This window comes from Mandrillus leucophaeus, unplaced genomic scaffold (assembly GCF_000951045.1).
Source record: "Mandrillus leucophaeus isolate KB7577 unplaced genomic scaffold, Mleu.le_1.0 Scaffold104, whole genome shotgun sequence".
In the NCBI taxonomy this organism is placed as follows: Eukaryota; Metazoa; Chordata; class Mammalia; order Primates; family Cercopithecidae; genus Mandrillus; species Mandrillus leucophaeus.
Window position 1 is genome coordinate 874764 of NW_012098543.1, and position 7526 is coordinate 882289.

Consider the following 7526-nt stretch of genomic DNA (forward strand, 5'->3'; position numbering starts at 1 on the left):
CTCAAAAAGCTAACAGGCAGAAACAGGACTCAGATCTTGGTCATCTACATTTAATGTTTGGTCTTAAGTCTTATAAACACATATCATTTAATTAAAAAAAAAAAAAAGGATACTCACCTGACCTTTTAAGATGTTTAACGATTCGTCTTCCTCCTCGGGGATGCTTTTCCTGAAGGATGCTGGCCTGGGGGAAACAGAACCAGAAGGGTAACACCTGCCATATCTAATAAAACCAAAGAGAAATACAAGGCCCCGAGATGGAGTTTCTGGGAGATTCCTGAAGAGCAAGCTGAGATGACTGAGAGGATGAAGCGTGGAGCTGCCCCTCCCCCTGTCTCCCACATCAGGCACGTGTTCCTCTATAGGAGGAATTCTACTCCTGAGGCCACTGTCTCCTGTCACTCAGGCGGCCTGAGTGGAGAGCACTTCTGGCTCTGAAAGTGTCACCTCATGGCTGTTTCTGCCTTGTTGTTGGTGAATTTCCCGGCGGGGCTCAGGGGCTCATGTCCCTCCGTGGCCCTTGTTACTTGGTTAAGAGGTGAAGGCAGGGGAAGCAGTAGAGGCGCTGGAGCCACAGGTTGCGCTGTCACACACACCTGCATCACCCAAAAGGCCCGATCACCTATCCCAGCACAGAGAGCTGGAGCCACAGGTTGCGCTGTTGGAGCCACAGGTTGCGCTGTTGGAGCCACAGGTTGTGCGGTCACACACACCTGCGTCACCCAGAAGGCACGATCACCTATCCCAGCACAAGCCTGCACGGACGGCACAGCCTTACCACAGCACACGCTGTCCTGAGACACATCTGCGCCCCTCATACCCACTAACGCCCAGCACAGCCACGCTGTGGGCCCCGCCACCCCACACAGTGCAAAGGTGCATCGTGGGCCACGGAGACCCGTCCTGACCGCCGCCCCACACAACCCCCAGAGTGCACCTCACAGAGCAGAGTCTCCGGGACGCACCGCCGAGGTTCACAGGTGTGGGCTCCGACGACCCAAAGCCTCTGGAGCACCCCCGGTCACCAGTTATGGGGCGAGCCCGGCTGTGTCACCCCACACTCTCCAGCAAGTGCGTCACCGCCAGAAGCTCAGTGCCCGTCTCCCCTGGGAGCCATGGGCGCCAATCTCACCTGCGCGGACTGGCGGAGACACAGCGGTTGCGTCACCAGTGCAGAAGCGCACCCAGCACGCCCCCCATCGCCCCCAATGACGCTCGCGTGCACCCGTGTCACAGTTACGGGGACAGGGCCGCCGCGTCAGCCTCCTACTCCCACGCAAGTGCGTCATACACTCGGTCCCGCCACCCATGGAGGCCAGCGCGCATGCGCACCCCGGACCCGGGAGAGGCCTCGAGCACCTAGCTGTGAGCGCGCGCAAGCAGCAGCAGAGCCCGACACGCATGTGCGTGCACACAGATCCCGACACACATGTACACCCAGACCCCGATACGCATGTGTGCGTGCACACAGACCCCCAACGCATGTGTGTGGCCAGATCTTGGACACGCATGTGCAACCAGACCCCGACACACATGTGCGCGTGCACAGACGCTGACACATGAACACACTGACACGCGTGCGCGCACTCTTCCCACTCCTTCCTTCCTTGGCCTCTCCCGAAGCCGCGGGCGCACTCGGCGGTCCCCCTACCCCAGTGCTTGGCATGTACCCCTGGGTTCCTCCCAGGAAGCGAATGCCCTACTCAGGCCCAAACACACAGAGGCTTCAGGAAGGGATGAGAGGCTTGAGGAGTACGCCGGACCATGTCTGGGGAAACCAGAGCCCCAAGCCCCGTGTCCCAGCATGCAGCGCCTTAAGTTCTGGGGGCCTCTGGGAAACGTAGTCCGGGACGGTCCCAGGCAAGGGCCTCAGGGCGCGTTCCAGGCAGGCAGCCCCACACTGAGTCCATCTTGCTCCCTGCAGACGCCCCTTCCCGACTGGGAGACGGGCTGTGTCACCCTCGCTGGGACCCCGTCTGGCCTCTGAGTGGGGTGATGCCGGGCGAGCCATGGCTGTCCTCAGAAGGATATCCTCTCCTAGGCCCTCTGAAGCGTCACCTGGAATTCTCTGCAGGCCACCGGCCAGCACAGGCTGCCCGAGCTGCTTTTCAGTGTCCCTTGCTTGCTGGATTGTAAACAATGGGCAGGCCGCAGCTATGCCCTGTTAGTCACGCTCTCATTCCAAGTACTAATGTCACAGGGTCTACAGGATGTTACAGGTACTTAACCACAGCCTCATTTTGACTCAAAATCCCACTTTTTAGAATTTATCCCAAGGAAACAGCTATAGTAGTACACACATGTATGCCCAATATGTTTGGAGATTATCTTGGGTGTTGGAAGTTTTTCTTTGAAATTGATACAACTGTAGAGTCTTAGGTAGTTGTTCATATAATACTGAGAAAGCCTATGTAACTTTCACTTGGTTACCCCCATTTGGTGATCGCAGTATACAGTATAACATCACTGCCAGGACATTCACACCATCCATAGATGTTATGCAAATTTCAAGACGGTAATTTTTTTTTTTTTTTGAGACGGAGTTTCGCTCTTGTTGCCCAGGCCAGGATTACAGGCATGAGTCACTGCACCCAGCCAAGACAGTAATTTTTAAAAATGAAAATCTTGCAGAAGATAGAGGAAAATATCACAGTAGAGTACAGAATGAATTAGTCTGCTATATAATGGCATAAAATACATTTACTAATAGTGATACTGATTCATGTTAATTGAAAGAATGTATCATTAATTACTGAGAGGAAGGTAGGTTTGAAAGGGTATGTATAATTTGGGAGGAGATATTTTGGTGAAACTAAGAACACAGGCTCTATAGTATAACTTTCAGAATGTGAATCTGACCCCTAACACTTATTAACTGCTGGTTTCCTCACTAATGAAATTGGGATAATAATACTGTAAGGTATGACTGTCTCAACTATTAATTATCAGAATATCTAATACATACAGTAATATGTAAAGATTTTTTAAGTTTGCGGTTACTATTGAAGATCAGTAACATTACACTGATCCTGAATCCAGTTTTAAAAAAGAAATTCATCTGCAGTTTTTATTTTAATTTTTTTGAAACAGGGTCTCGCTTTGTCACCCAGGCTGGAGAGCAGTGGCACGATCTCAAACACTGATCCTAGGCTCCTAGGCTCCAACCTCTGCCTCCTAGGCTCAAGTCATCCTCTCACCTTAGCCTCCCAAGAGCTGGGACGACAGGTGCACACCACCACCTCTGGCTAGTTTTTGTAATTTTTTTCTTTTTTTTTTTTTTTGTAGAGACGGGGTCTCACTATGCTGCCCAGGCTGGCCTTGAACTCCTGAGCTCAAGCAATCTGCCTCCTTGGCCTCCCAAAGTGCTGGGATTACAAACAAGGGCCACTGCACCTGGCCTGCTGTTTCTTCCTTACACTAAAACATGTACTTGCCAAACCAGCTGTCAGTATAGTGAATGCTAACCAAAAAGAACTTTCAGAGCCTGATGTTAAGAACGAAATTTGTCTTGTTTAAGCACATTAGGTGAAAAGATTCTAGGACACATAAGGAGGAAATGTTCCCTCTGACAAGCAAGCAGGGGAAAAGAGAGATGATTCTGCATCAAAAATTGTGCTCAAATAATATGATCTTAGAAGATGCCAAACTGGGAACATTAGCAAGAGGATGAATCATGTGTTCTATGTGTTACAGGACATTCACGCAAACCATTTTAATTGCCATTGTACTCAGTTTCACTTATCTTGGATTTGTTATTTGTCTAGTGGGTATTTTTTACTTGTACATATAATCATGGAAACGTTACTTGTACAAGCATATTTGTAAGACAACAGGCATCAGTGATTACTGTCATGGTCTTTGAAAGAACCATTAAAATCACAGAAAATTTAATTCTGAAAGGCTGTAGAGCCATTTGTTCCAGAACCAGATTTGCTCCAGAACCCCCCTGGATATCAAAATCCTTGAATGCTTAAGACCCTTAGACAAAGTGGTGTAGTATCTGCACATAACCTATCCACATCCTCCTGTACATTTTAGATCATCTCTAGATTCTTTATAAATATCTAATGCTAATAATTTTCATACTGTATTGTTTAGAATAATGGGAAGAAAAGTCTGTACACGTTCAATACAGATGTTTGCGTCTGTAAAATAGGATGCAAACATCCTATTTTTTTGCCCAAGGATATTTTCCATCTGTGGTTGAATCCACAGATGCAGAACTCATTCCAAGGGTGCACTATATTTTTTGATAATTTGTTGCCATGGGATTAGTTTCAGATGATGTGTCTCTAATCCTATAAGGTGTAAACATATGAGAGGTTTTCCAAAACAAGACAAAGATCACTGGCACGCCCCTCTCGTCCCCACACGCTCGCAGGTCTAATGTGACCCGTGGCTGGGCTGGATGCTTTTTACAAACCACCACTTGGAAAGTCTTTGATTCATTTACTTTATCAATTAGAAGGACTTAATGTTCCAGAAAGAAAAGCACATACATGTTTAGATGGGAAGTGGAGGACTATAAACATATATACCAAAATATGATTAACAGTAATTATCTCTAGATGGAATTATGGGTAATTAATTCTGAGATTCTTCTTTATGAACTCCTTAAAGGACTGATTTTTTTTGCAGTTGGCCTGCATTAATCCCATTACAAGAAATGAAAGTTAAGGGAGTCCTAATTTTTAAAAATGATTGGCCGGGCGCGGTGGCTCAAGCCTGTAATCCCAGCACTTTGGGAGGCCGAGGTGGGTGGATCATGAGGTCAGGAGTTCGAGACCAGCCTGACCAACATAGTGAAACCCCATCTCTACTAAAAAAGACAACAATTAGCCAGGCATAGTGGTACACGCTACTCCGGAGGCTAAGGTAGGAGAAGTGCTTGAACCCGGGAGGCGGAGGTTGGGCCGAGATTGTACCATTGCACTCCAGGCTGGGCGACAGAGCAAGACTCTGTCTCAAAAAAAGAAAATAAAAAAAAAAAGATTAACGGCCAGGCATGGTGGCTCACGCCTGTAATCTCAGCACTTTGGGAGGCTGAGGTGGGCAGCTCACTTGAGGTCAGGAGTTTGAGACCAGCATGGCCAACATGGCAAAACCCCATCTCTACTAAAAATACAAAACTTAGCCGGGCTTGGTGGGGGACGCCTGTAATCCCAGCTACTCAGGAGGCTGAGACAGGAGAATCGCTTGAACTTGGGAGTCAAAGGTTGCAGTGAGTCAAGATCAGGCCACTGCACTCCAGCATGGGTGACAGAGCGAGACTCCATCTCAAAAAAAAAAAAAAGACAAAATAGACTTTAAATCAAAAACTGTAAAGAGAGGCAAAGAATGTCATTATATAATAAAATCAGTCCATCAGTCAAGATGATACATTAATTATAGATATGTATGCATCCAGCAGTGGAGCTCTTAAATACATAAAGCAAACATTAAGAAATCTCAAGGGAGGGTTAGATTTTAATACAGTGATAGAAGAGAACTTCAGATCCTACTTTCAACAAAGGAAAGATCATTCAGACAGAAAATCAACAAGGAAAGACTGGACTTGAATTACACTTTAGACCAAATGTGCCTAATGGCTGTATTCTGCACCATCTCTTTAACAGCAGCAGCATTACATTCTTCTCAAGCACACATGAAACATTCCCCAGGACAGAGCACGCTAGGTCATGATACAAATCCTAAGAAATTTACAATGACTGAAATCATATGATCGATCTTTTCCAACCACAAGGGCATAAAGCTAGAAATCAATAACGGGAGAAATTTAGGTAAATTAAAAAATATGTGGATATTAAGCAACGTGCTGCTAAACAACCCATGGGCCGGGGAAGAAACTGTAAAAATATTTTCAGACAAACGTAAATGTAAACACAGCATTCTCAAATCTTGAAGAATGCAAGAGAGGCAGTTCTAAGCCGGAAGTTTATAGCAATAAATACTTATATCACGAAAGAAGGAAGATCTCAAACAAACATTTCAAGGAACCAGAAAATGAACAAATGGAGTCCAACGATAGGAAGGAAGGAAATAATAAAGATTACAGCAAAAAATAAGTAAAATACAGACTGGAAAACAATATGAAAAGATTTTTAAGGTTTTTTTTTTTTTTTTGAGACAGAGTTCCCACTGTTCCCATAGACAGAATTTCTAATGTTGGAATCATTAGGCTTTTAAGAATTGCGTAAGATGTTTCTCAGGTCCCAAATTCCAGCGAAATAGCTGATTCCAAGCAGTCTGAAGACATCCACAGAGCAACAGAATCAGCATGAGAATAGTTTCTTCATCTTCCTTTCTCATGATTGCACCCTGCACTCTTCAACCAGTGATTTCCACACTTTAACACCCTTAAAAACCCCAGCTCCAAACTCCTTGGGAAGACGGATTTCATTTTCATCCCACCTCCTTGTTCTGCAGCCTGACACTAAACCTTCTGTCTTTGCTGCAACCTGCTGTATAGATATGCCGTGCTCACGGGGCAACAGACCTACTACGGTTATAACATTGGCACGAAAACACACAATGGAAGAATAGAGCCCAGAAAGAAATCCAAACTCACGGTCAAATGATCTCTGACAAGGGTGCCAAAATCACACAACGGGGAAAGGACGATCTCTTAAATACATGATGTTGGGAAACTGGATACTTGCAGGCAGAAGAAAGCAACTGGACCCTTCTTTTACTTCATATAGTAAAATGAGGCCAGGCGTGGTGGCTCACCCGAGGTCAGGAGTTTAAGACCAGCCTGGCCAACATGGGGAAACTCCGTCTCTACTAAAAACATAAAAATTAGCCAGGTGTGGTGGCGGGAGCCTGTAGTCTCAGCTACTCAGGAGGCTGAGGGAGGAGAATCACTTGAACCTGGGAGGCGGAGGTTGCAGTGAGCTGAGATTGTGCCACACCCGGCCTGGGTGACAGAGTGAGACTCGGTCTCAAAAAAGTAAAAAAGAAAAAAAGAAAAATGAAGTTAAAATGGATTAAAGACATAAAAGTATGACCAGAAGCTGTAAAACTACTGGGAGAATACATAGGGAACATTCTTTGCATCGCCCTTGGCAATGAGTTTTTGGCGATCACACCAGAAGATCATCCTACAAAAGCAAAAATAAGTAAATGGGACTGCGTCACACTAAAAATGCCCCGCGCAGCAAAGGAAACAATAAAATGAAAAGGTAGCCTACAGACTGGGAGAGACTGTTTGCAAACCATATATCTGATAAGGGGTTAATATCCAAAATAGGGCTGGGCATGGTGGCTTACACCTGGAATCCCAGAACTTTGGAAGGCCGAGGTGGGAGGATCGCTTAAGCCCAGGAGCTTAAGATCAGCCTAGGCAACATGGTGAGACCCCATATCTACAAAAAATGGAAAAATTAGCTGGGCATGGGCTGGGCGTGGTGGCTTACACCTATAATCCCAGCACTTTGGGAGGCCGAGGCGAGCAGATCACGAGGTCAGGAGATCGAGATCATCCTGGCTAACACAGTGAAACTCTGTCTCTACTAAAAATACAAAAA

At 46.2% G+C, this 7526-nt stretch overlaps 1 protein-coding gene across 6 annotated transcripts in view; it reads right to left on the reverse strand.

Annotated features, from left to right (window-relative positions):
* The window catches only part of ZNF331 (zinc finger protein 331), a 55108-nt gene that overhangs the window by 36438 nt on the left and 11144 nt on the right, over positions 1 to 7526 (reverse strand). For 2 of the 6 annotated variants that reach the window (XM_011979623.1, XM_011979632.1), the window contains exon 2: positions 118 to 184. The gene's annotated coding sequence lies outside the window, so the exon portion shown is untranslated. Of the gene's footprint in view, positions 1 to 117; positions 215 to 447; positions 568 to 937; positions 1327 to 7526 lie in introns of those variants that run through there. The other 4 variants (XM_011979614.1, XM_011979638.1, XM_011979654.1 and 1 more) reach the window with 4 other exon arrangements.